The sequence below is a fragment of the Pelodiscus sinensis genome, chromosome 11 (genome assembly GCF_052426305.1).
Source record: "Pelodiscus sinensis isolate ZL-2025 chromosome 11, ASM5242630v1, whole genome shotgun sequence".
NCBI lineage: Eukaryota > Metazoa > Chordata > Testudines > Trionychidae > Pelodiscus > Pelodiscus sinensis.
Genome location: NC_143062.1, coordinates 23,712,324 through 23,739,069, shown reverse-complemented (window position 1 = coordinate 23,739,069; position 26,746 = coordinate 23,712,324). Strand labels below are relative to the sequence as shown.

Below are 26,746 nucleotides of genomic sequence, written 5' to 3'. Positions count from 1 at the left end.
CAAATAAGAACCAATCCAGACATTTCTTTTTTCCTAGAACAGCATTATACCTCTGAGAAATTCTGGAAAGATGTTATCAATCTTCTTAGTGTGTCCCTTAATTCTGGCTTTGGGTATTTTTCTGGGGTAATTCACATTCTTCTGTTGGCAAGTTTTTTATGAAGGAGGTCCTTCCTCTTTCTTCATACAGGTAGGGAATTGTTCAGACTTTCTCTATTAGAGGGAGAGAGGTAGTGGGAACCTTTAATCTCATTCCTTTCAAATTGAACAGTACTGTAAAGCTTCTGCAGATTGTGCTCTAGGTTGCACTATATATGGGAAGTTCTTGAATCTGTGAGATTTGCCATTCCTGTCTTATGGGAAAGAATGAAGGAAGCAATCTTGTGTGTTTTGGTGTGTCAGAAGTGTGTATTGTAGAGACTGTATTATAAAAGGAGCACATAAATGAAAAAGGAGATCAGTGGGTCCTAGTGTACCAGTTGCTAGATCCTGTCCTTCTATCAGCTGTGTCTACTAGGCAAAGTGGTGCACTGTCCCAGTAGATAAATCCTGCTACAAGACATCCATTTGTAATTTCAATTATTATTGAAGGAGGGAAACAAAGTCCTGTTTCTTATGGAAGTAGGCTTGTGTGGATTAGAAGCAAAACATCCATACATGGTTTGAAACTTCAGATGAAGTTTATTTGGTTATTTATCAGCTTTTTATAATATTTTCTTTATTTACTTTTTGTAGGCATTTAACAAAGATTTGGTTAGCAATAATTACTTGTGGATGTCGTAGAATAAAATACTTAATAAAATCATGAAAATTACATTCTATTCAATATATTATGTTGTTATACAATATATTTACTATTATTACTATACTAGAGGACTTACCCAGCATTGCTTGGGTCTTTGTGGGGGCTCAGGGCAGGGTTTGTGGGGTGCAGGAGTCAAGGCAGGGGGTTGAGAAAGTGTAAGGGGCTCCCTGGGGCCAGCTGAGGAGCAGAAGCTGTGCTGCCCGGCTGGTGGCTGCTCCACAGAACTACCTAGGGCAGCAGGGACTATGCTTGCTAGCTCTCTGTCATCATTGTGGTGTAAAACTGTCCTTGCTATGAGAGTCCTCCCTTTCCGTTTGAGAAATAATCACATTCCATGCACATCCCATTGTCCTAGCACAACCAAATCCTTACCTTCCTTTAAGTTATAAGAGGAAACTGTGTATCAGATTTGATGATCCTGGCTTTTACCATTTAGGACGAATTCTTGAACAAACAGACAGATGGACAGACTTGCTCACTCGCTCACAAACTCTTTCAAATATATGGTAAATTATAGTTGTATGAGTAATATGCATGTGACCCAGAGATGTAGGATGGGTGAATTTTGTAGATAAATACGTAATAAATAATATACACAATGCCCACAAGTTATTGTGAAATTTTTAATATGAATACGGAAAATTCTCCTTGCCCAGAACAGAAATTATAAGTAATGGTGGGCTTTAACATCAAAGCTTGACATCTACTGATGGGCCTGCCAATGGAGGGAACAAAGGGGCCAATTGCCCCAGAGCCCAGCAATTCAAGGGAGCTTGGAGCTCCCAGCCACCGCTACTGCGGGAATGGTGGTTGTTAGAGGCCTGGGCCCCTTTCAGTTGTTGCCAGAGTGCCCCCCTATGGCTCCATGTGGTTCTGAAGGTTGAGGAGAGGGGCCTGTGCTGTGGTCTGGGTGGTGCTAAAGGCTAACTGCCCAAGGTCCTGCCCCTTCCACCTGAGGCCCTGCCCCTATAGGAGTGCGGAGCCCTTCCACACACACCTTGCCCCGGAGCCTGGTGTCTGTTGACCTTGCTGACTATTGAAGTTACTGATGCCAAGCACCTCATAAGATTGGGCCCCAGTTTTCCTTTTTAAACATTCTTGTTTGGGGAAATATGGCAAAATAAAGATTTCAGTTCCCACACTGTAAATAACATGTTTAATAGTTTACTTCCAGCACAGTTAATACAAAGGATATAATCAAATACAGATACATAAATATAAGAATAGATCATATGGTTTTCTTCATGCATGTGAATGTGATTTCCTGCATGATATTTTTATTTGATTTATGTGATCCTTAGTCTGAACATAAAGCAGTTTCAGTCATTTACTGACAATTGATTATAGAACAAATGGCCAGGATTCTAATGAGTAGTGGGTATTTTACATGTTGTGCTTCAATTTCACCCAAAGAAATGAATCACGTGTATATTGAGTATGACAAAATTGGTGACGTATTTTTGAGAAACGTAGGATACAGTATATTTGAATAGCTGAGTCTGACCAGATGGTGGCTGTAAAGTGTTATAATTTGTAGCTCTCCTGTCCCCCACCCCCCTTCCCATCGCCGACTTACATTGAGATCTGCTCGAATGGGCCTTTGCCCTTGTATGGAATCCAGTTAATTTCAATGAGACTATACACATGATTGACATTAAGCATGTTTAAGTATTTTCATGCATCAGAGCACGTATACTCAGTACTTCTTAGGCTTGCACCCTAGATATACAATGTGCATAAGAAAGTGTTCCACAAAGAACTAGCTTAACTATTCCAAAATAAAACACAAACTTTGATTTAGAAATTGATTGTCTATTCATCTATTTAGTATGTAACGGCTAGATTATCACTGGTTTTAGACTTCAACGTGGGAGACTAGGGGATATAAGACTATTCACCTTTCTGAATGTGCAGGGCACTAAGGAAGAGGTGGCCAGCATACCAGGGAAAGTGTCCTGCTCTAGGTATAGAGAGAATGAAAGGCTTGATTTTCAGTGTTGTTGTTCAGTCTTCTTGTTTGTTTGTTTGTTTGTTTGTTTGTTTGTTTGTTTGTTTGTTTGTTTGTTTGGAGAGTTTTCCGTTTTTTGTTTTTGTTTTGCAAATCAAGTTCCTTTAAGATGGCCCAAAGTTAATTCCCAGTGTCTTTTGAAAATTTTGTCCCTAACATCTAAATCTGTGACCAGTGAAGGAATTGTGACCCCAACATTCCCTTTTGCTCCAAGGGAAGTAAACTACTGCAGTTTTTTTTACAAAGTGTTGCATGCTTTTCCCCTTATGATGGCTAAGCTCTATTGGCTCCTTATCTGAGGGCAGGCAGAGCCAAGGCTTTACTTACTTACCATCCATCCTTGTTAGGGTAAAATGTGTTGCAGACCTTCAAGCTTGCTTTCTCCATCTTGTTCCCTTATTCTCTTAGGCAGTTTCCAAAAGACAAGTTACAATATTATCTTATGTGAAAGCACATTTTACTACAATGCTGCATGTATTAAAACAATGATGACTTTTATAGAAACTTATCTCCACATGGTTTGTTTGCCTCCCCTTACTTTGATATCTTGAAGATTTTACTGCATTTTATAGTTCATAAAATATATTATAGGTATGGTGACCATATTTTCTGAACCAAAAATAGGTCCACATTAGCTATGCCCTGACATCCATTGGCCACGCCCCTTGCCACAAGAAGACCCACCTCTGGAGCTAGTATTCCTGGAGTCATGATGGACAAATGACCAGAAGTAAAAGGTGTCATGTGACCCCTCTAAGAACTCCTCCCACTGTCCTTCTACCAATAGGGCTGGGTTTGGCCCCCGCAAGACCCTCCCATGCAACTATCCTGCAATTGCATTAACTCAATTTGCATTGCATTAACTTGGAGGGAAAGGCTGGGGGAAGTATTCCCTCTAAGATTTTCCTCCCATGAGGAGAGTGAATTTTGTCTTATGCACCAGTATTGAGGCCGTGTGCGCTTGTTCAGATGTGTGCCACTGTGGCACCCAAGATATTAATAAATATCTTATAAACCTCTCCCTTTTTCCTCTGCTGCCATGTATCCTACTCTCTCCCTGCCCCAGCTGTTCTCATGGTACCTATTCCCCCCCACTCCTCACCCTCTGCTGTCCTGGCTTCTGCCCTTCTCACTCCCCTCAGCCCTCTGGTGATTTGCCCTCCTGCCATGCACCAACCCTTCTCTTCCCCCTCTTGCCCAACTCTGATAATCTGTAGCTACCTCTGCCCATCCCCTCTTTTAACACCTCTCTCTATCCACCTGCCCTGCCTCTCTCCTCTGTCCTCTGGTGCCCATCCCTCCCCTCCACATGTCTGATTTTCTGTTTCACTCCCACAATCCCCTGGCACCTGCATCTTCCCTTACCTCTGCAACTTCCTTGTTCCTTCCCCTTACTTCCTTCACTGCCCCTGCCTTCCTTGCTCTCTTTCTCCCTGGTGCCCACCCTCTTACCACCCTCTGTCCCAGTTCTTCTCACGACCCTCTGTGCCCTCACACATGGCATGCTGCCATCCTCTTGCCCACCCCTCCTTTCAACCCCTCTTCTCTCAGCACCCACTCCTCCCTTCTCCTCTTCCTTTCTCTTGCCCCCATTGTCCCTCCCCTCTCCCAGCATCACCCTGTCCCCTCCCTTTTCCCAACCCCACTAACACCTTCTTTCCCATCCCCCCTCCTGCCCTTTTCCTCATTGTCTTCTCTTGGCCCCCTGGCATTTGTTTCTCCTCCACCCTGTCCCTTGGTGCCTGCCCCATTCTTCTCCTACCCTGCTCCCTTCCCTCAGTACAAGCCCCTTCCTCTCCTCACCTCCACTTCCCGCTTAGTTCTCCCACTGCCCTTTTCCTCACCTTCTGCCTTCCACATGGAAAGGAGTTTGCAAGGTTGAAGCTGGGCTGAGATGCTATTTTTATTACTGCAGTCCCAGCCGCAGCTGCTCCCGGTTTGGGGCCGTGTGCCGAGACTGCATCAGGGGCTGCCTACGTTGCTGTTTTTAGTACCATGGTCCCAGCCCCTGCAGGCTGCCCCAGCTCCAGCTGGAGTCAAGTGGCAGCTGCATGAGGCCTATTTCTGTGAGGCTGGCCCAGATGGAATGCCCCTTGAGTGGCTGTCACTTGACTCTAGCTGGAGCCAAGGCTGCTTGCGGGAACCCAGGCTGCGGTACTAAAAATAGCACCATGGGAGGCCTCTGCTGCAGTCACGGCAACTGCAGAGCCTGAGCACGGCCCATCTCACAGTGCCTCTGCCAGGCTCCTTGTGATTCCTGCTGGGGCTTCAAGGTGGCTGGAGGACAATGAGGAGGTGGTGCCGCCAGACCAGGACCCCCCACAGCAGAGGCAGTCTTGTGGGGAGAGGAAAGGGAAAGGAGGGGGACAGGGAAGGGCCTCACTCCACCGGAAGCTGGCCCAGTTGCTCTACGCACCCTACTGGGGGGAAGAGGAAGGAGGCTGCTGCGCTGTGCAAGGAGCAATGGCATTGCATGGCGCTTCTTCCTGCAAGCCGTTATCCCCATCAAGTAGTGAAATGTCTGGAGTGGCTTTCTGGGACATTTCTTTACTTGGTGGGGCAATAATACAGGACAGTCCCGGAAAAATCAGGAAGCATAGTCAGCGTAATTATAGGACTTGACTATCTAATTGCTACTTTTTTCCCTTCCTTTTGTCTTCTGTTCAGTGCCAGTGTCAGCACATGCTCAGCATTATCTCTTAGCCCCAGATACAGGGGCTTGTGAGGGATTTCATGGGAAAGTGAGAGCTCTGTGTAGGCATGCATTTTGTTACATAATCTGCTGAGCTTCATGTGTAGTCTGATTCTAACATCTTCCTTGCATTGCAAGATAGTCTTTTAAAATTGCTTAATATCTAATTTTGTTGGTTTGAACTATAAAAGTCATTCTTCATAATATTATGAGTAATAGTGTTTTTACCAATATAACACATCTCCATTTCAAAGTTGTGGAGGAGTGTTTATAATGAAATCCTTTAATCTGAAATGTAAAAACCATTGACGTAAGCTTGTGTTTTATAGATTGAAATAAAACCTAGAACAGAGAAATCACTTTTTAAATGGAGTAGTTTTCTAGTAAGGTAGAGAACATAAAATTTTGAAAGGAGATTTCTGTGTTAGGACACAGTTTAAGAAATGTACGTGCTGAATAGCAGACAGTCAGGAATGATTAATAAAACTGAAGGGGCTTTTATGGATATGGTAATTCTCTTTGGCTTGAACTTTATATTTGTACTTCAGAAATCACTGCATTTCTGACAGTTTAATCATTTACTTCTAACAAATGCCTATAGTGTGCATACAATATATCATGTATACTGTAGGTTGGTCTGTATGTTAATTACATTCTTATATACAATAAAATATTTTATTTTTCAAATTGGCTATTGTTACAATATGATAAATCTAGAAGCTTTCTCTACTGTTAATGTTCTTTGGTAACATATTGTATTGGTCATGGTTTTTTGTGCTGTATCAGTCTAATACTCATTTTCAATAGAGTTAAATGTAAAAGATCTGGTACAAATACCAGTATAATTAATGACAATTTATGGTCTTAATAGCTTCTAAAATGCTTTCTCCAGAATAATCTTATGTTATGTAACTTTATTCGAGTTCACACTTTGAGTGGTTTCTTAAGGGACTGAAAACTGAAATCTTGTATTTCCATAACCTTAGAAATGCAGATATCCTGTTATCTAAATAGTGCATGAGGGGCTAAATTATTGGTGGATGGAGTGATTAGAGCAGTGTTTCTGAACTGCCAGGCCGCGGACCTCTGGCTGCCAAGCCACAGTGGCTCTGGGGGAAGGGATTAGGGTATTCCGTTCTCGCTGTGACTGTTGGGAGAGGTATGGCCTGCCTTGCCTCTCAGCCAACCAGTGACTAACAGGGGCGGGGGTCTCCTACTGGCTGCTGAAGAGTGCTTCCCTGTGTGGTGAGAGGGCCGCGCGGAGCTGGGCCGTGCAGCCCTCCCGCCATGCAGCGAACTGCTGTTCTCTTGCCGGGAGGAGACCCCGCCTCTGCCTGGCACTGGTTGGCTGAGAAACAGAGCTGGACACGTCTCTCCCAAGTGCCATGGCAGGAGGGGAGGTGCTGCCCCAGCACCCAGAGATGCTGCCATGTGGGCAGCAGCGCAGAGCTAGGTGAGGTAGGTGAGGGGGGCAGGGCAGGTACTGGGAGCTCCAAGGATAGAGCTAGTTCTGGGGGGCTCTGGAAGCTGAGCTAGGGAGAGGTTATAGGGGCAGGACTGGCACTGGGAGGCTCTGTGGATGGGGGAGGTTCTGGGGGTGTTGCTACACTTCAAAGGTGGAGGCTGGTTGCAGTGGGACTCTGGAAACAGGAGGCTGGTACTGGGAGTGTGTGGGGGGGCTCTAAAGGATGGGGAGCTGGCATTGAATCATTTTGGTTGAGGGGTGGCAGTGGGAGGCTCTGAGGGTGGGAGGCTGGCAGTGGTGGTATTGGGTAAAGGGGGAACCTGAAGCAGTGTCTGGCACTCAGGGCAGTGGTGGGTTGGAGGACTTTAAGGGCTAGGGCTGGCACTGGGGAGTCCGGGGGCTTGGCTTTTGGTGGACTGGTAATGTTTAATTTGCATATTTGCATATTCATAATTTGCATAATGAATATGCACATATACAAATACAATGTTGCTGATCCACCAAAAGTTTGTGAATGGGTTTGCTGATCCCTGGTATCAAAAAGGTTGGGAACCACTGGGTTAGAAAGTTCCTGACCCTCCACAATAACTATATAGGGCTGGGATGTGTTGTGGGGAGTTTACTAACTACGGAAATTTCTGGGTCAAGGGAGTTCTTTAGTTATTGCACTGTAAAAAATGGCTTTTTATGTTTGTTCTCACACTACAGCGTGTAGTAGGTAAAAAACAGTGTAGGGAGACTGTCCCTGCTCCTGGATGACTTGGTATTTGGGAAGTGTAAACAGAATTCTCTGCAAATGTCTGGACTCCATTTGTTTAAATCTTAATAGAAAGGATGGTTGAAAAAGTTATGGAAGATCTGGCAAGACACCAAGCTACAGCTGTTAACAGTGTGCAGCAGCTGAAGATGCAAAATGTAAGAGATGCTACAAAATGAGACATTTTGCAATAGCATGCGGGTCATCAAGAATAGCGGAAACTATCCAAGACAGATTGTTATCAGATGACAGTGAGTCTATACTTCTAAGGGCTATATCCTCAATAGAACAGGCAATATCTTTGTTCATAAGTATTAAACTAAACAATGAAAAACTTAAATTTAAAATTGTTTCTAGAGCAGCAGTCACAGCAGTTCCTAAAAGTTTATAACCAGTCCCAGATGAAGATCCTCAAAGATCAAATAAGTTTCTTCATGCAGCTAATAATAATATGTTGGATGTTTGTGGTCAGTTCCTTGGGAAATTGGGAAATGACAGAAAGTTCTTTAACAAGTAATATGTGTCATACAAGGACTAACAACTCTCCTGTTAGGGTTGCCAGCAATACGATGTCTACTCTTAGTATAAAAACTGGAATGAATTAATTGCAGAAAGCAAACTGTCAAAGACATGTATTCTTACATCTTCTCAGGGCTAGGAATGTTGCAAGAGAGTACAAAATAAAATCAATGCCGTTGCCAACTCCCTTGATTCTTTCAGCCTCATAGTGCATCCTTGTACCTTTGCTAAGGAAAGTCAGAGAATTAGAGGTTATTTCATTTGGAGAATTCACTGACTGGTGTGCGAGAATGGTATTCAATGGCAAATTCTGTATTTATGTGGACTTTACACAACTTAATAAAAAGATGAGCAGAGAAAGGCACATGCTTCCCACAGCTGACCAGGCACTACCTGAGTTATCAGAGACCAACGTCTTCTCAAAGTTAGATGCTATGACAGGCTTCTGGCACATCCTCCTTGCTAAGAAATCTGTACCATTAACTACATTCAACACCTGGTTTGGAAGGTACTGTTTCATTTGCCTTTCATTTGACAGATTGTTAGTGCCAGAACATTTCAAAAAGAGAATCTCTCAGATTGTCAAGTTTTCCTGGCATCCTCTTCCATATGGATGAGGTGTTGGTATATGGCAGAGATAAAAATGAACATGATGAGTGACTATGCACAGTTTTAACATGCTTTTAAGAAGCCAAACTCACTCTGAATAAAAATTATAAATCCAGAAAGGAGCAGATTACATTTGTAGGGCACAACATTAGCAAACAGGGAATTTAGCCAGATTCAGATAAAGTTAAAGCATTAATCCCCTTACCCAAACCCCCAAACATTTCTGGTAAAAAAACGGTTCTTAGACATGACAAACCATTTTGGGAAAGTCATATTAAATTTATTCACATAATAAAACTCTTCAGAGATTTCCGTAATGGTCACACTATGCAGATCTGTTATAACACACAACAAAATCGATTTAATAAACTAAAAGAACTACTGACTTCTTTACCTGTTTTGGCACAATACTTTTAATATATCCATCAACAGTAGCAGTGGATTCATCTTAATATGGTTTAGGAGCAGAACTCAAACAAAGACAGAAGGAGATCAGAGACTTGTTTTATTCATGTCAGGAAGCCCCTCAGAAACTGAAAAGTGGTATGCTCAAATGAAAAAGGAAGCTCTAACAGGTCGTTGGTCTGTGAACAGCTTACTGCATATCTGTTCAGCTGGATTTTAACATAGAAACAGAGCATGGGCCCTAGTGGCTTCAAAACCACTGGGTGATCTTTCACTTAAAATGCAAAGATTTTAACTACAGCTGATACAATTTCAAAGATTGTAACTACAGCTGATGAAAATCTTTTAACATTGATTATGTACTAGATATAGATTTCATAACTGTAGGAACACTATCTCAGGGGTGGGCAATAATTTTGACCGGGGGCCACTTCAGAAATTTTTGAAGTGGCCCCAGGTGGCAGGGCCTCAGGTGGAAAGGGCAGAGCCAGGACACTTCCATGCTTCCCCATCCACAGACCCTGATTGGTCTGGGCGTGGGGGAGCATGCAAAGTCTTTTCCTCCTCAGAGAGACCTGCCAGCTATTCTGAACAGCTGGTGGTTCCCTCTAGGTACCTAGGCCCCTGGCAATGTGTGCTTCCCCTACTGCCCCAGGTCAATCACGGCCTGGGGAGGGGAGCACGTGAAGTCTCTCGCTCCCTGCCCCCATTCTGCAAGGGAGCGCTGTGCTTAGAGTCAACGGCCAGCTGCACAGTTGATTTTAAGTGTTGAGCCCCTGGCAGGGCAGGAGGAGACCTCATATGCTCTCCCCACCCCCAAGCCCTGATTGGCCAGCAGATGGGGGGAGCATGAAGTCTCCTCCCACCCTGCCCCCATCCTGTGAGGAGTGTGTGGTGCTTAGAAGTACCATGCCCCTCATAGGGCGGGAGGACACTTCACATGCTCTCCCTCCCAGGCTAATCAGGGCTTCGAGGCAGGGGAAATGCGCAAAGTCTCCTCCCACCCTGCCAGGAGGGCATGACTCTTCTAAACACCACACACTCCTTGCGGGGTAGGGAAAGGGCAGGAGGACACTTGGCGTGCCACCCCCTCCCTCCAGGCCCTGATTGGCCTGGGGGTGGGAAGAGCGGGAGGGCATCTGTGGGCTAGATCACCTCACTTGGTGGGCCAGATGCAGCCCGGAGAGGCCCTTTTGCCCACCCCTTCTCTATCTAGACCCCCAATTAAGCAGGAAAAGGAAGGGATGTTTAGCGAAAGATGCCAGAGTTTACACTGACTTTGGTTTGGCAACAATTCCAGTATATGTCAGCTGACTTCAGCTAATTAGAGGGGAACAACTAAAGGATGAGACTTGCCAGAAACTTATTTAACTCTGCTAAGGAGGGTGGATTCAGTGTCAACTTCCGACCACAACCGTACTGTTGTATTGGCAGGAATGAAAAGATTTTCTTGGGTCTGATGGCCTGCTTCTGAAAGGATGGAACAATTTTATCTCTACAGTACTACAGAAAAGGATTCTTTCCAAAATCCATATAGGACACCAAGGAATAAACAAGTGCAGAGCATGAACACAAGAGTCCTAGATGGTGACTTACTAGATGAGGGAGGTAATCTAGTGACAGATGATGTGGGGAAAGCTAAAGGAATCATTGGGTTTTTTTGCCTCTGTCTTCACAGACTAGGTTATCTCCCAGACTACTGCACTAGGCAATGCAGTATGGGAAGGAGGTGGGCAAAGAACAGGTTAAGAAATATTTAGAAAAGTTGGACATACACAAATACATGGGGCCAGCTTTAATGCATCCGAGGGTGCTGAGGGAGTTGGCCAATGTGATTGCAACACCATTGACCATTGTCTTTGAAAACTTGTGGAGATCAGGAAAGGTTCCAGATGATTGGGAAAAAGCAAATGTGGTGTCCATCTTTAAAAAAGGAAAGAACAACAATCCAGGGAACTACGGACTGGTCAGCCTCACCTCAATCCTCAGAAAAATCATGAAGGGGATAATCAAGGAATCCATTTTGTAGCACTTGGAACAGAGAAAAATGATCAGGAATAGTCAACATTGATTCACCAAGGGCAAGTCATGCCTGACCAACCAGATTGCATTCTTTGACAAGGCAACTGGCTCTGTGGACATGGGAAAGGTGATGCACATGATATACCTTGACTTCAGCAAAGCTTTTGATACAGTCTCCCACAGTATTCAGCAAATTAAGGAAATATGGATTGGATAAACGGACTGTAAAGTGGATAGAAAGCTGGCTAGATTGTTGGGCTCAACAATTAATGGCTCAATGTCTGGTTGGTGGTCCATATCAGCCTTTAAGTACCTGAAGAGAGGTTCCAAAGAGCATAGAGAGAGGTTGCTTTTAGTAGTGACAGGTGGCAGAACAAGGAGCAATGGTCTCAAGTTGCAATGGGGGAAGTCTAGTTTGGATATTAGGATAAAACTGTTTTACTAGGACAGTATTGAAGCACTGAATTGGTTACCAAGGGAGGTGGTAGAATCTCCTTCCCTAGAGGTTTTTAAGTCCCGGCTTTACAAAGCCTTGGCTGGGATGAATTAGTTAGGGTTGGTCCTGCTTTGGGCACAGGTTGGACACGGAGACCTTCTGAGGTCTTTTCCAACCCTATGTTTCCATGATTCTCTTTGACTCAGTCTGAGTGGGCAAATTCAGAAGTTAGTAGAGCTTTGGGACGTATGTGATAAGGGGGGAAAACACAATCTCCAGAGATATTACTCTCTACGGGTACGTCTACACTAGCTCGTTAGTTCGAGCTAGGTAGGGTATTTAAATATCCCGGGCTTCATTTGCATGTTCCCGGGCACCGCGAGGACTAACGGTAGTTCGAATTAGGATCTTTAATTCGAACTACCTACTGCGTGCCGCGTGTAGCCCTGGGCATGGAGTTCGGACTAAGGGGGTTTAAAAATGGCGGCACCCGGGAACATGCAAATGAAGCCCGGGATATTTAAATCCCAGGCTTCATTTGCAACTCCGCTTGCCCTAATTACCCTACCTAGCTCGAATAACAAGCTAGTGTAGATGTACCGTACAAAACTACCTGACAGATCTTGACAGGGGTAGCAACATATTTCCTGTTCTGGAAAGGACACGCATAATTGTAGTTGATTACTTTTTTGGGTGTATTGTTGTGGCTATACTTATATAGACTTTTTCAACATACGACAACCAGGGACTGAAGTGAATATTTGCAAAATATGAAGTTCCTAAAATCCTCAGACTAAGTAGTGGGTGTAACTTTACCCCTGAAATATGCTTACCATTCGCATAGGACTTTGATTTTTAATATTGTACTAGTAGTGCACATTTCTTCCAGAACAATGATCAGGTGATAAGATCAGTGCAGACTTTAAAAAGTTTTGTAAAAAATACAATATATCTGTATAAAGCACTCAAGGTCTGGCATTCAACATCACAGAGATCTGGTCTCTTCCTAACAAAATATCTGTTGTATCTAGGGTACAAATATGCTTAGGTCAACCTGAAGGAAGTTTGAAATTCCAAATACAGAAATTAGATAGCAACAAAACTTCATTGTTTGGTACAGAACAAAAGCATTACTTCAACTCAGATCAGAGAGAAAAGACTGATTTAAAAGAACTTCTCTGGAAGAATCTGGTTCATCTTAAATGTTTCTGAACACAACAAGGAGGAGATTTGGGACCTGCAGTTACTCTGTCACAAAATGAATGTCCCCACCCCAGGGAGCTGCACATACAAACTCAACAAAAATGGGAATATAGTCTGGAAGATTGATCAGACCCCCCTCAAAGGTTAGAGCTTTTGAATATTACTCAGGGCTAATGAGTTGGTAAAGGGACATAGTAGTTTAAATGGTTTTGAGGAAATGGAAGTTCCTTTTTGGTACATCTACACTAGCCCCCTAGTTCGAACTAGGGAGGCTAATGAGGGCGACTGAAATTGCTAATGAAGCACGGGATTTAAATATACCTCGCTTGATTAGCATATTCCTGTCCGGTCGCCATTTTGGAAACTGACTAACTGCCCACATCAACACGCGGCAGAGAAGCGGGATTCTGAAGTAAACCCCTTAGTTCGAATTAACTGTTAAACCTTATTCCATGAGGAGTAATAGTTAATTTGAACTAAGGGTTTATCTTGGAATCCCGCTTCTCTGCCGCGTGTAGATGCGGGCAGTTACTTCGGGATAGTCAGTCTCCAAAATGGCGACCATCCGGGAATATGCTAATCAAGTACGGGATATTTAAATCCCGTGCTTCATTAGCAATTTCAGTCACCCTCATTAACCTCCCTAGTTCGAACTAGGGGGCTAGTGTAGACGTACCCTTTGAATTGTATACATTGAATAAATACATTGATTTATTATTTAAGTTTTAATTTATTTTAAAGAAGGGAAGGTGTGAAGTAATTACAGAGTTCCTGGTCTCCTACACATACCAGCTAGTACCACTATAAGTTGCAGCAGGGAGTTTAATAAACTAGGGAAATTCCTATTCAGGGAATTCTATAGTTGTTACTTAAAGCATAACTCCTTGTGTTTGTCTTCATGCTACAGAATGTGTAGCTAAAAAGCAGCATAGCAAGTCTATCCCTGCTAATTTGTAACTCAGGATTTGGGAATTATAAACAGTTTCCTGCAAATGTCTGGACTCTGTTTGTTTAAAGAACCACGCACGCTTCATAGGATGATAAATTCCATCCTTTGGAGGAGGGTATTTGAAGAAAAGTCCACAAAGGAAACAGACTAGATTAATAACAAATTTCTTTTTGGAGAGGGCTTCTGCTTGGACAACCCTTTTCATGAATCATTTTAGCAGCCTATGCAATGGATGCCCTGAATCAGCCCAATTACTATGCGGAATAAACCAGTTTAGGAAATGGTGAGCCTTTAAACTCTAACAGTGAGTGGGAGGACCACCCCTGAGGGAAGCAGAAACAGATCAGGCACATGCTGATTTTTAACAGATAAAACCTAGTTTTAAACTACAGTTTTGTCCAGTTATGTATTTTGCTTCTGTGAGCTATAGTCCCAGACTAAACCCATCTGGCAATCTGAAGGTATAAACTTGAGTCATTCCGGCTTGTTGTTGGATAAAGAGTGAAGTGCCATGAGGATGATTGAGGGGGGATCAGGGAGTAAATAGTGATGCTGGTTTCTAAACCCTGGAGTTACGCCAGGGAGGAAAATGTAGACTGCTTCATCATTTTGTTAACTTGAATCCAGCCACTTAGCAGAGCCCTTAGGAATGACAAAGATTTCTGACAGATATTATTTTGAGGCAAAGACACTGTTGAGATATATTATTAGATGTAATTTTGTTGTAGTCTCTTTGTTGGACTTTAATTGTACTGTAAATATGTGTAACATTATTGCACATCTGCCAGAATTTACATCTGAAAGCCTTTGTAGTGATCTTGACTGGGGCTGATGTTACAAGGAGGAGGGAGAAAAATTGTTCTCCTTGGCCTCTGAAGATAGAACAAGAAGCAACGGACTTAAATTGCAGCAAGGGAGGTTTAGGTTGGACAAGAGGAAAAACTTGCTAACTGTCAGGGTGGATGAACACTGGAATAAATTGCCTAGGAAGGTTGTGGAATCTCCATTACTGAAGATATTCAAGAGCAGGTTAGGTAAACATCTATCAGGGATGATCTAGATGGTGCTTGGTCCCACTGTGAGGGCAGGGGACTGGACTTGATGATCTCACAAAGTCCCTTTCATTCCTAGTATTCTATGATTCTATGGTTCTTAGGTGGCTGTGCGGTAGATAGAGAAGATAGTCATTTTACTACCATGCCATAATTGTGGGTTCTGTGCTCCACCAACAATGTTCTTGGGAGGGAGTGACCCCAAACCCATGGATCCACAGAATAACCAGATGCGGTGGCCTGTCTTGTGAAAGGCTCTGGCCCATTAGCTCTCTTCCTGTATGAACCCCAATTGAGAACAGGTTAGTTGATAAGTGTTGCAGAAAAGTTAGCTCTTGTGGCTGATCCTAGAAGAGAGAGGAAAGATTCAAGATGAAAGGCCTTTATGCCCCTCCAGCCTGCTTTATTCAGGGGAATGGCTTTGTAAGTGTTAGTTTGTGAGTTTTGTATTTGAAGTGTGACACTGTTGCAAAAAAAGCAAATATGATTCTGGGATGCATTAACAGAAGTCCTTCTTCCACTCTACTCTGTGCTGATTAGGCCTCAATTGGGCTATGTCTAGACTGCAGGCTTCTTTCAAAAGAGGCTCTTTCGAAAGCATCTTTCAAAAGAGCCTCTTTCGAAAGATCGCGTCTAGACTGCAGGCGGATCTTTCGAAAGAGCAATCCACTTTTTCGAAAGAGAGCACCCAGCGAGTCTGGATGCTCTCTTTCGAGGAAGCCCTATTTACATTGAAGAACGCCTTCTTTCGAAAGAGGAACTTTCGAAAGAAGGCGTTCTTCCTCGTGAAACGAGGTTTACCGCCATCGAAAGAAAAGCCGCGTTCTTTCGAAATAATTTCGAAAGAACGCGGCTTGAGTCTGGACGCAGGGGAAGTTTTTTCGGGAAAAGGCTACTTTTCCCGAAAAAACCCCTGAGTCTGGACACAGCCTTGGAGTATTGTGTCCAGTTTTGGGCACTACATTTCAATGAAGATGTGGAGAAATTGGGCAAGGTCCAGAGAAGAGCAACAAGAATGACTATAAAGAGAGTATGTGCTGTGAGGGAAGACTGAAAGACTTGGGCTTGTTTAATTTGGAAAGAAGAAGATGGAGAGGGGACATGATAGAGGTTTTCAAGTATAGGCAGTCCCCGGGTTACATGGATCCGACTTACATCGGATCCCTACTTACAAACGGGGTGAGGCAACCCCGCACTAGCTGCTTCCCCCCAGCAGACTAGGGAGACATGGAGCGGCTTTTCTCAGCAGACACCTCAGCTTGAGAATAAAGGACTGAGGGAAGTGAGGTGTGGGAGAATAAAACTGAGCTCTGGAGAAATGTTTGGCTGAGTTTCCCCTACAATATGTACCAGTTCCGACTTACATACAAATTCAACTTGAGAACAAACCTACAGTCCCTATCTTGTATGTAACCCGGGGACTGCCTGTATCTAAAAGGGTGTCACAAGGAGAAGGGAGAAAAGTTGTTCTCCTTGGCTTCTGAGGACAGGACAAGAAACAATGGGCTTAAACTGCAACAAAAGGAGGTTTTGGTTGGACATTAGGAAAAACTTCCTAACTGTCATGTTGGTTAAACACTGGTATAAATTGCCTAGGGAGGTTATGGAATTTCCATCTTTGGAATATTTAAGAGCAGATTAGATAAAACACTTCCAGTTCTAGTGTCCTATGATTCTATGAACAATATAATTGTGCCCTGAAGGAAAGCCTGAATACACTTTCAAGGGTAGCATAGGCTCTTCCTTTGATGGGGAGATAGACCAGCAGTCCAGTCCCCCCACATCACCCAGCTGAACTAGAAACATATTGTATTCTCCCTAGCACAACTGGGTTCTTCCAGGGAGCATTTCTGCCTCTTTGGAGCAGAATGTCCCTGTGATCCCTGTAACTATGTAGTACAGCACTGCTTGTCACCCCAGGCTTTGATTAAATGGCCCTATCTATTTTAGCCCACAATTTGCAGTTCTTTTGTGCATGCAGTTATCCACTTTGTACCTGCAAGTATGTGTTTTTACTTGCCATCTTAAAGATGTACATTGATGAATATTGACTTTCAAATAACCTGACTCAAAACTTATTTGACTAGATACATTTGTAGTGAATTGAGATAGAAACAAAAGTGATGACTACTCTATAAAAATTGCCAGCATTCATGACATGAAGCACTACCATATTTCAGTGTGGGTACATCTACACTTGCTCCCTAGTTCGAACTACGGATGCAAATGTAGCTCGCCAGCTGATTCGAACCAGGATTGCGCTCAAAAAATGAGGAGTAACGTTAGTTCGAACCAAGGGGTTTAATTCGAACTAACGTGTCCCGGAGCGCACTTCCTGGTTCAAATCAGCTGGGGAGCGGAATAGCGCGCAGGCAAGATTATGCTAAAGAAGCATGAAATATTTAAATCCCTGCTTCATTAGCAATTTCGGTTGGCTACATTTGCATCCATAGTTCAAACTAGGGAGCAAGTGTAGACGTACCCTATGTGAAATACAAGGAACCAGCAAGCTGAAATGTTGTCAAAAGCTATTTTGTAACTTTTTTATATTACCTTCCATAAATAAATGCCAGAATGTGCAGCTGAGACAACTCTAGGAATTACACTAGCTTGGCATAAGACAGGGATTTTTTTTTGCCTTGGCTAATTGAAAGGACACATTAGATATTTTTGTACAAATAAGTTATCAAGCATCTGGATATATCTGATGATGAAGTATTAACCTCATTCTCAGGAGTGAAAAAAAATTGCTCTCAGCTTTTAAAAGGAGTGTATTTCCTGGGGGGTGAAAGGGCATGCGGAAGCAATATCTTTGATCACTGTTAGGTGCAGTACTTTGTGAACTTCTACAATGAAAATCTGTGAACATGTAGCTAAATCATTTAGGTTTTTTGTTCTCAGAGATGAACATGACATGGTGGATATGGGTCACCTCCGCTGGTTCAAACAGTGATTTCATAATAATTATTGCATGCTGCCAAACAAGTTCCTTAACAATTGCCACCTCTTTTATTTAGTACAATTTGTATATGTATAAAGTGAGTTCCAAAACATATTTTGTTTTCCATAATCCATAAATGAATAGGTGGCTTTTTGCTTTTTTAAGTTTTTTGTTTGATCCTTGCTTATATAAAATACTATACAGAAGTTTTAATTTACTGCTTTTTAAAATAAAAGCTGTTGATATAACATCTGCTCACTGTACATTGGAAAAAATAATATTTAACCTCCCTCTATTCTCTTTTGTTATTTCCCTTCCTTTCTGTTTGTTCTCCAAACTGCTGCTTTCACCTCTGCTTCAACCAGCTTGACTTCCAGGTCAGTACCTTCTGCTCTCTTCTCTTACATCACTCCCTGCTCAGCTAAGCTTGATCTTCTCACTAATATAATACATTTCTTAAATTGTTTTTCTCTTACAGTTTATTTTTCATCATTTTCATTGTGCATTCAGAATTTGTTTTTTCATATGGGAATTTTATTGTTGGAAATTATTGGGAGGTTACCAATTATGTTTCCAGATCAATCATCATTTTCTAACGCATGATGTAACATGATAGGGCTAAAAAAATGTCATACATTTCCTGCAGAACAAAAGTTCTGGCAGTAGTAGGGCAGCTATATTAACATTGTAACTTAAGCCATTTTATTTTAATAAATCATAATATTCTGAAAAAAATCAAGGAAAAAATGGCTTAACACATATTCAATCCACATGTTTTTTGTGAAGATCTTTTTCTTTTTTCTTTATTTTTATTGTTAAGGAAATAGCATGCAAAAATACTGATAATCAAAGACTTACTCTTCTTGCTGATCATGTTGTGAATTATTATAAACATAACAAAGCAAGTATAAGCATCAGAATAAATTACTCTGCAGATATGACCACTAGATCAAACACTGCAATCTATTTTCAGCACTGAATGTCAGCTGAACTAAATTCAAGCCTAATCCCAAAGCAGGTGCGCAAAGGAAGTGTTAATTTGTATTCTGGTCATAAGTAATTCCCTACATAGCCTCTTTCTCATTTATCTTGCTGAAATTATCCTTGCTGAAACTGGTGCTAGTGCATTATTCTTGAATAATGTGTGTAGTTGCAACGGTGCCATTTCATGGGATCAAGGAATATACATATAATCCAATATGCAGTCCAATCTTGGCATATTATTCCAAGACTCCTGTTATAGGATGGTCCTCTGGAGCAGCGTTTCTATGGATTTCTTTTACTGAGAACTAGAATGAAGTTGCAAAACTTTAACCCTGCCCTCCTGCAGTTATGCCTCAATTTTCCAATGTCCCACTTTCGTAAAAGGATGAAGTCCAGTCTAGCAGAGAAAAATATTAAGAATGGCTGAATCAACCTTCAGTCTTATTGCCAGATTAACTCAAAATTTCTTAAAGGTTATGTTTGTTTCACTCTCCCATCAAGAACAAGACCTTTTCATTTCCATGTCCCTAAATCCAGTCCCATGACTTTTCATGAAGGTCAGGGCACATTAATATACCAGCTTTCCAGTCTTTCTCCTGGTTCCTTTTCCTGTTCAAATTGTGCAGAGCTCTGATTATTTTTCATGTGGTGCTATGCAGTGAATATTGTATAGCAGTGTTTCTCAACCTTTTTTTTTATAAGGTACCCCTTAAAAAATAAATTATAAGTACCCCCAGTACCTACAGTTTTCAGACACACAATTTTTTTCTACCATTGCAACACATTTGTTTAAACAACTTAATCATAGCCAGGTGGGTGATGAAATTTTTGGGTATAAAAATTACAAAAATAAAGCACTGTAAAACTTAAAACAAAAATTAAGTTTTCTCCAAATTTCAGTTGTTGGTGTACCTGCCAGATTTCTCTCAAATACCCCGAAGCATACTCATACCACTGATTGAGAAACACTGTTGTGTCGCATTGCCAAACCCTAGTGCAGTGCAAGAATTAGAATGAGAAATGAGTTCCGGTCTTGAAGAGAGAATAATGAAGATCTGTTGCATTCATGGTTCTTTAGTGAGAAAGTAGGAGAGTATCTCTTTCTAAACTAGAAATATTTATTGTTATATGGACCTAGATTTAGGACTAGGCTTTGAGTTTTGCATGGCTGGTTTTAAGGGGTGGAATAAATTGTAGCTGGGTCTGGCATGACCAGAGCAAGTGTATATTTATATGCCATGTAGGTCAGAATGGAAAGGGGACATTAGAGACTTGTATTGGATGGGAGTGAGGAAGTCAAGGTGAAGTTAAGTCCAATAATCTATTGCAAAAAAGGTAAATTACAGTAGTTGGCTTTGATAGAGAATCTTTACTCCACAGATATGAGTACACTTTACAAAGAATGGTAAGTCTCATTATCCCCACTTTTTAGATAGGGAAACACACACAGAAAGGTGAAGTGACTTGCCAAGGTCATACTGATTGTTGGAGGGAGGAAGATTGATCAGTAAATCATAACTTAAACCAAACATGCATTAAAAATAGTGAGAACTTATTAGCAAACTACATTAATATGTACCTTCATCATAATAGTTTCTAAAGCTTTCAAGAGTAGAGGTGAACAGAAAATTATTTTGAACTGAGGTATCAAAAAATGTTTCTGCTCAGAATCAGGATGAGAAGTCTAAATCTTGAAAATGTTTGTGCACTCAGTATCTGAAAAGAAACCCATGTTCAGGTCATTTGAAACATTTCATTTAGATGATTTTGAAATATTTGGTTTGATAAGGACCATTTTTAATTTAGACATTTTTTAACTATAATTAGCTTAGATTTCAAAATGAAAAATTGTTGTGAACTGAAACCTGGAATTTTTAATTTGAAGAATTTAGAAACTTTTTTAAAAAAACGAATTGATAAATTCATTGGAAAAAGACCCATTTCTGTGAAGTAAATGGACATTTTCCAAAGAAAAACATCTTATCAAAAAATTCCCAACCAGCTCTAGGCAACAGTAATGAAAGAAATAAGTAACAGACTTTTTAAAAAAAACATCCATTACTATACTCCAAGAAAATAATATTTATTTATATCAACCAATGAATCAAACTAACAGGGACTTTAGAAACAAGCATTCTGGTGTTTGGTCTTTATTGTTATTAACAACACACAATAGATATTTAATAAAAAAATATTTTTAATTACTTATAGGTGAAGTTTAAGAAAATGCTTAGATGGAAATTGGCTCTGTGTGTCATGGTGCTGAGATCCAGAAAGAATTTTTACTATACTTCTCCAGATGATTTAGCCTCTTTTCAGATGCCTATTTAAGACAGATGAGGTCATGGTGATTGTACTGCAGATGGTTTTTATAACCCTCTCAAAGGAATTCTTTAGCTTCTCTCTTTAAAGTTCAGTTAGAGGTGCTTTGAAATCAAATTCTTTTTTAAATTCAGGTAGATATGCAGTTACCTTATTGTATCACATTTACAGACAACTAAATCAGTATTTCCCAAAGGGTATGTCTACACTACAAAGTTAGTTTGAACTAATGGACGTTAGTTTGAACTAACTTTCATAGGTGCTACACTAGCGCTCCGTTAGTTCGAATTTAATTCGAACTAACGGAGCGCTTAGTTCAAACTAGGTAATCCTCATTCCACGAGGATTAAGCCTAGTTCGAACTAGCTAGTTCGAATTAAGGGATGTGTAGCCCCTTAATTCGAACTAGTGGGAGGCTAGCCCTCTCCAGGTTTCCCTGGTGGCCACACTGGCCAACACCAGGGAAACTCTTCTGCCCCCCTCCTGGCCCCGGACCCCTTAAAGGGGCACGGGCTGGCTACGGTGCCCGTGCCAGGTGCAAGCCTGCCAGCATCCAGCCAGCAGACCCTGCACCTGGCATGGATCGAGCCACCCACCCGATGCCCCCCAGCCCTCCCCCTCTTCCCGGGACCAGGGTGGCGGCTCCCGGGAGCTTGCCCGGGACCGCAAGAGGCGGGCACCCGCCTGGGCTAGTGCGGAAATCGTGGACCTTGTCCATGATCTCCGCACTAGGCACAAGAGAGTGGCCGGCTTGGGCAGGATAGCTGCCAGCCTGGCCACCCAGGAGCAGGTGTGCAAGAGAATCAAAGGGGTCCACTGAGACCCCTGACCCTGAGCCCTGAGCTTACAATGGCCGACCTGGGTCAGACCAAAGGTCCATCTAGCCCAGTAGCCTGTCTGCCGACAGCGGCCAACCCTAGGGACCCTGGAGGGGATGGACAGAAGACAGTGACCAAGCCATTTGTCTCGTGCCATCCCTCTCCAGCCTTCCACAAACCTTGGGCAGGGACACCACTCCTACCCCCTGGCTAATACCACTCCATGGACCCAACCTCCATGACTTGATCTCACTTCCCTTTAAACTCTGTTCCAGTTCTAGCCTTCATAGCCTCCTGCAGCAAGGAGTTCCATAGGTTGACTATTTGCTTTGTGAAGAACTTTCTGTTACTAGTTTGAAGCCTGCCACCCATTCCTTTCCTTTGGTGTCCTCTAGTCCTTCTTTATGGGAACTAATGAAGAACTTTTCTGTATACACCGTCTCCACCCAACTCCTGCTTTTAGAGACTTCTATCCTGTCCCCCCGCCATCTCCTCTTTTCTAAGCTGAAAAGTCCCAGTCTCTTTAGCCTCTCTTCATATGGGACCTGTTCCCAACCCCTGATCATTTTAGTTGCTCTCCCCTCTCCCAGCCTTTCTCTTCCCCTCTCCCACCTCCTTTTCCCAGTCCCCCCCAGTTTTGTTCAATAAAGACAGAGTCAATGTTGGAAGAAACGTTATCTTTATTTTGTACATCAATAAGAAGGGGGGCTAGGGAAGGGTAAGTGGAAGGAGGTGAGGGAGGAATGGGGCACGAGCCCCCGATGGGGAGGACTGGTCTGGCTCTGCGGGCTTCTGGGGGTGGAAGCTCTCCTGCAGCCCCCCAATTGCCTCCTCTCCCCAGATGGCAGCCTGCGACAAGTGCAGCCGGGCTGATGGCCAAGTGCTGTGATGTGCCCAGTGTGGGCACTCAGGGCACTCCAAGCCAGGACTGCTTTGCAAGTGGGGCACCCCTGAGAACTGGCTGTCCGGGGTGGGGGTCGGGACCCTTTAAGCACAGCCCTCGGCTAGCCTGAGACAGCATCTCCACGCTCCAAGTCCTCCTCTGATGCTCTGCCGGCACTGCTTCCGGCCATCCTTAACCACACTTCAGGGTCCACTTAATGTGGATGCGCTAGTTCGAATTAGCAAAACGCTAATTCGAACTAGTTTTTAGTTCTAGATGCGTTAGTTCGAATTAGCTTAGTTCGAATTAACTAATTCGAACTAAGTTAGTTCGAATTAGCGCTGTAGTGTAGACATACGTGGTTCACAAAACCATTTTGAGAAACCTGTTAACTGACCAGTCCAGTATATTTACTTACTGGTACCATGACCACGGAGCCCTGTGGCTCCTGTTGGGTCTGTTTCACTGTTTGCAGCCAAGGGGAGATGCCGGAAGTGGCGGACCAGCCCATGCTGCCTCCCACGGCTTTGCTTAGCTGCGAACTGCAAAAAGGAACTAATGGGGTGCAAGGCTCCATTGTTGTGGTGCTAGTAAGTGAACACACCAGAGCAGCCAGTTAACAGGTTTCTCAAAGTGGTTTCACGGACCACTTTTAGTAATGCTGAACTAAATTGCATGTCATAATTTACTCTCTAATTTTGTCCTTGCTGTTGAAATTCTTCCTGATTGAAACTCAGAATTTCTAATCCGGGGAAATGGTGACATTTTGAAATTTACCTTTGTCTAGAATTGTAACAAGAACATAATTTCAAAATTTCCAATGAAATGAAATTCCAAATATAAATAATATGAGAAATATCAAAATTATCTTTTCAGTATGTTTGATTCTGATAAGGTCAAAGTGCTTTCTTTGAGTTTTCTAACTTCATAGAAAGTTAAAATGATAAAATATTTTATAAAATTAAGCACTTTGACTTTATCAGAGTGAAATGTTTTGATAATTTTTCATTGAAAATTTTGACAAAATTGGTGCATTCCTTCTAAGTATTTTATTTAGTCAAATTATCATTTTCAGAAAAATTTCATCACAGCCAGGTCTTTGTAAATAGCAGTGTAGATTCTGGGCTCTTTGCTGTAGAAACTTTGTTAATACCAGTGAAGTGTTAGATACTCTAGGAAATCCAAAACATTTCTAACCATAACACATCTGTTTTAATATGGAAAAAGTTTTCTATTTGGGCTTCCAGTAAACCATTATTGCCTTAAGTTATTTCAATAGATCCCATTTTGCAACACACTCTTTGGCTAATGAAATTTATCTCACACTTATCTTCTCTGAAATACACTTGGTAGCTATGTTTTCCTTTTTGCATTCCTGTGGAATGGTTATTTCCTTTAAAAAAGAAAGAAAGAAGGGTGTCATAGAAGTTGAACTTCAGTTGAAGGATCCAGTGGCTTTGGGGGGTTTAGGCCCTTTAGCTCTTTCACCACGCCTTTATCATACTGATCATTGTATTGCGTTGGTCTCATGACAAATGTGTAAACTACAGCCAAGCTCCTAAGCTCAACTCTTTTCAATTTTTCTTAAAGAAAAAGTAGTGCTTCAAGCTCATACAAGGTTTTTGCTAAAAGAGGTCGCTTGACATCCATGTAAACTAGACCACTTGTCTACTAGTTTTCTTCCCCATATCACATGGCATATTTGGGCAGCTATTCCATTCACTAAGACACGCTTTCAGAGAATAGCTAGATAAAACCCTCCACTCCCAAAATAATTCAGACTGATGACCCCATCTCAATGCAGAGGCTTTCCAAGTGGGTAATTTTTGGATATACCGGTTTTTCATTGTCCGACAAGATTCAGGTATCAGATGGCCAGATGGTACATTTAGATAGAGCTATGGCAGAATCTTCAATCTGCCTTGGTAATGGATCTGTCTCTAAAAAAATTAATAAAACCTACATTTATCCTAATTCACACTTTTTACCTCCACATTTACTTTGTATATTGAGGGTGGGCCAGCTGATCATTTCTGGGGAGATGTCATATCTTAGCTCCACTCAGCCCATTCCCAAAGGGGTTGATTACTGCAGATTAGCATCTAAAAGTGGGGTATCTGTCAATGCAATTTATGAAGGAGAAATATAAACTAGATTGCAGGTCTCTTAGGCTATGCCAACACTGTGGAGCTATTTCAGGATACCAGAAGTATCCCAAAATAGCTATTCTGTATCTTTTGGGCACATCCAAGATTTTGAAATATAATTGGCTCACTATTCTGTTGTCCCTGTAAACCTCCTTCCACAAATGTTAAGGGATGTTTTGGAATATTGCTTTATTTCGAAATTTGGCTATTTCGAAGTAAGGGTTCAGTGTAGAGGCACCCTGAGGGTGCGTCTACACAACAACATTATTTCAGAATAACGTCTGTTATTCCAAAATAACTATGTGAGCATCTACACAGCAATTCCATTATTTTGAAATAATTTTAAAATAACGGGCAACTTATTTCTGATTCTGTAAATTTCAGTCCACAGGGAATAATGCCTCTTCTGAAACAGCTATTTTGAAATAATGTGTGTATAGACAGGGCTGCTTGAGTTATTTCAAAATAAGTGGCCTCTAGCCCTTCCCAGTGACCTGCTGCCCGTTATCTCTAAACTCAGCAAAACTCTTTAGTCCCCCCGTTCCCCTAGAGCCTTTAAAGCTGTAGCCTCAGAGAAAGGGCTTGTGGCAGACAACAGGCCCTGCCATCCCAGAGCCACCCAGCAGTTGCCAAAGCCTTGGATTTGGGCCACAATGAGTGACTCTTTGCTCCCACCCAGCCCTCCGCTGCTTTCAAGGAGCAGCACTCAGTAGTCTGCTTGGGGACACAAGAGACACATACCTTCCTGGTCTGGTATGGAGATCCTGGACCTTACTGAGGTTTGGAGTGATGAGACCAACTTCCAGGATCTCTGCACCAGAAGCCGGAAGGCTGATGTCTATATCTGCATGGCTGACAGCCTGGCCTGGCTAATAAGGCACACTTCTGCACCCAGACATATTCCAATGCTCGGGAGTGCAGTTCCCACTCTGAGGCAGAACTGCACCCCTGCCCTACTATGAGGACCTGTGCTACATCTTGGGGGACAGGGCAGCCCCTTCCCCACATATACCTGGCAGTAGACTTGGCTCAAGATGTCTGTCATCACCCTACTGGAGGACAAAGCCGGTGAGGAGGAGGAGGAAGAGGAGGAACCGGACAAAGCCAGCACAGTCAACCTCCTGACCCTAGAGCTGGTATCCCACACTCGGGACATGTCCCAAGCATCATCTGAGGCCAGGGAAGGCACATCAGGTGAGTGCCATCACATTCCCTACACACACAGGGTGGCGGTGGCAGGCGGTGAGGGGCTTGGGCACGCGTCTCACGTGGCGTTTGCAACCTGGGGATCATGCAGCAGCCTATGCATGTGGCTGCACGTGGAACACCAATTCAGGGCACACAGCCCCAGCAGGCTGCACCAGAGGACCCTTGTGCTGTTGGCCACTGTGTGTCTGAAGAGATCTGCCACACTCCTGACACTGGGGTGGGACGATGGGACACCCTCCCTCCACAAGTCACCACTAGAAGGAGGGTGGGGACATGGAGACACACATACACACTCAGCAGTCTTGCACAGAGCACATGGGCATGCCCACACTCCTGGGGCAGCATCCACTCCCGGGGACAGTGCGTCGAGGCGCACAAACATCTGCTGCTCACACACACCTTCCCCCTAACACCTTATCCAACTGTCCTTCAGCAGATAAGTTCTCTCCCTGCGGGATGCTGCAACTTCCGGACCCAGTGTGCACATGGAACAGAGGGAAGCCCAGCCACCCCATGGCCC

The 26,746-nt window shown here is 42.9% G+C and overlaps 1 protein-coding gene across 8 annotated transcripts in view; it reads left to right on the top strand.

The window, feature by feature from the left end:
• The window catches only part of ERC2 (ELKS/RAB6-interacting/CAST family member 2), a 1,139,467-nt gene that overhangs the window by 545,999 nt on the left and 566,722 nt on the right, over nt 1-26,746 (top strand). The gene's annotated exons all lie outside the window — the stretch shown is intronic.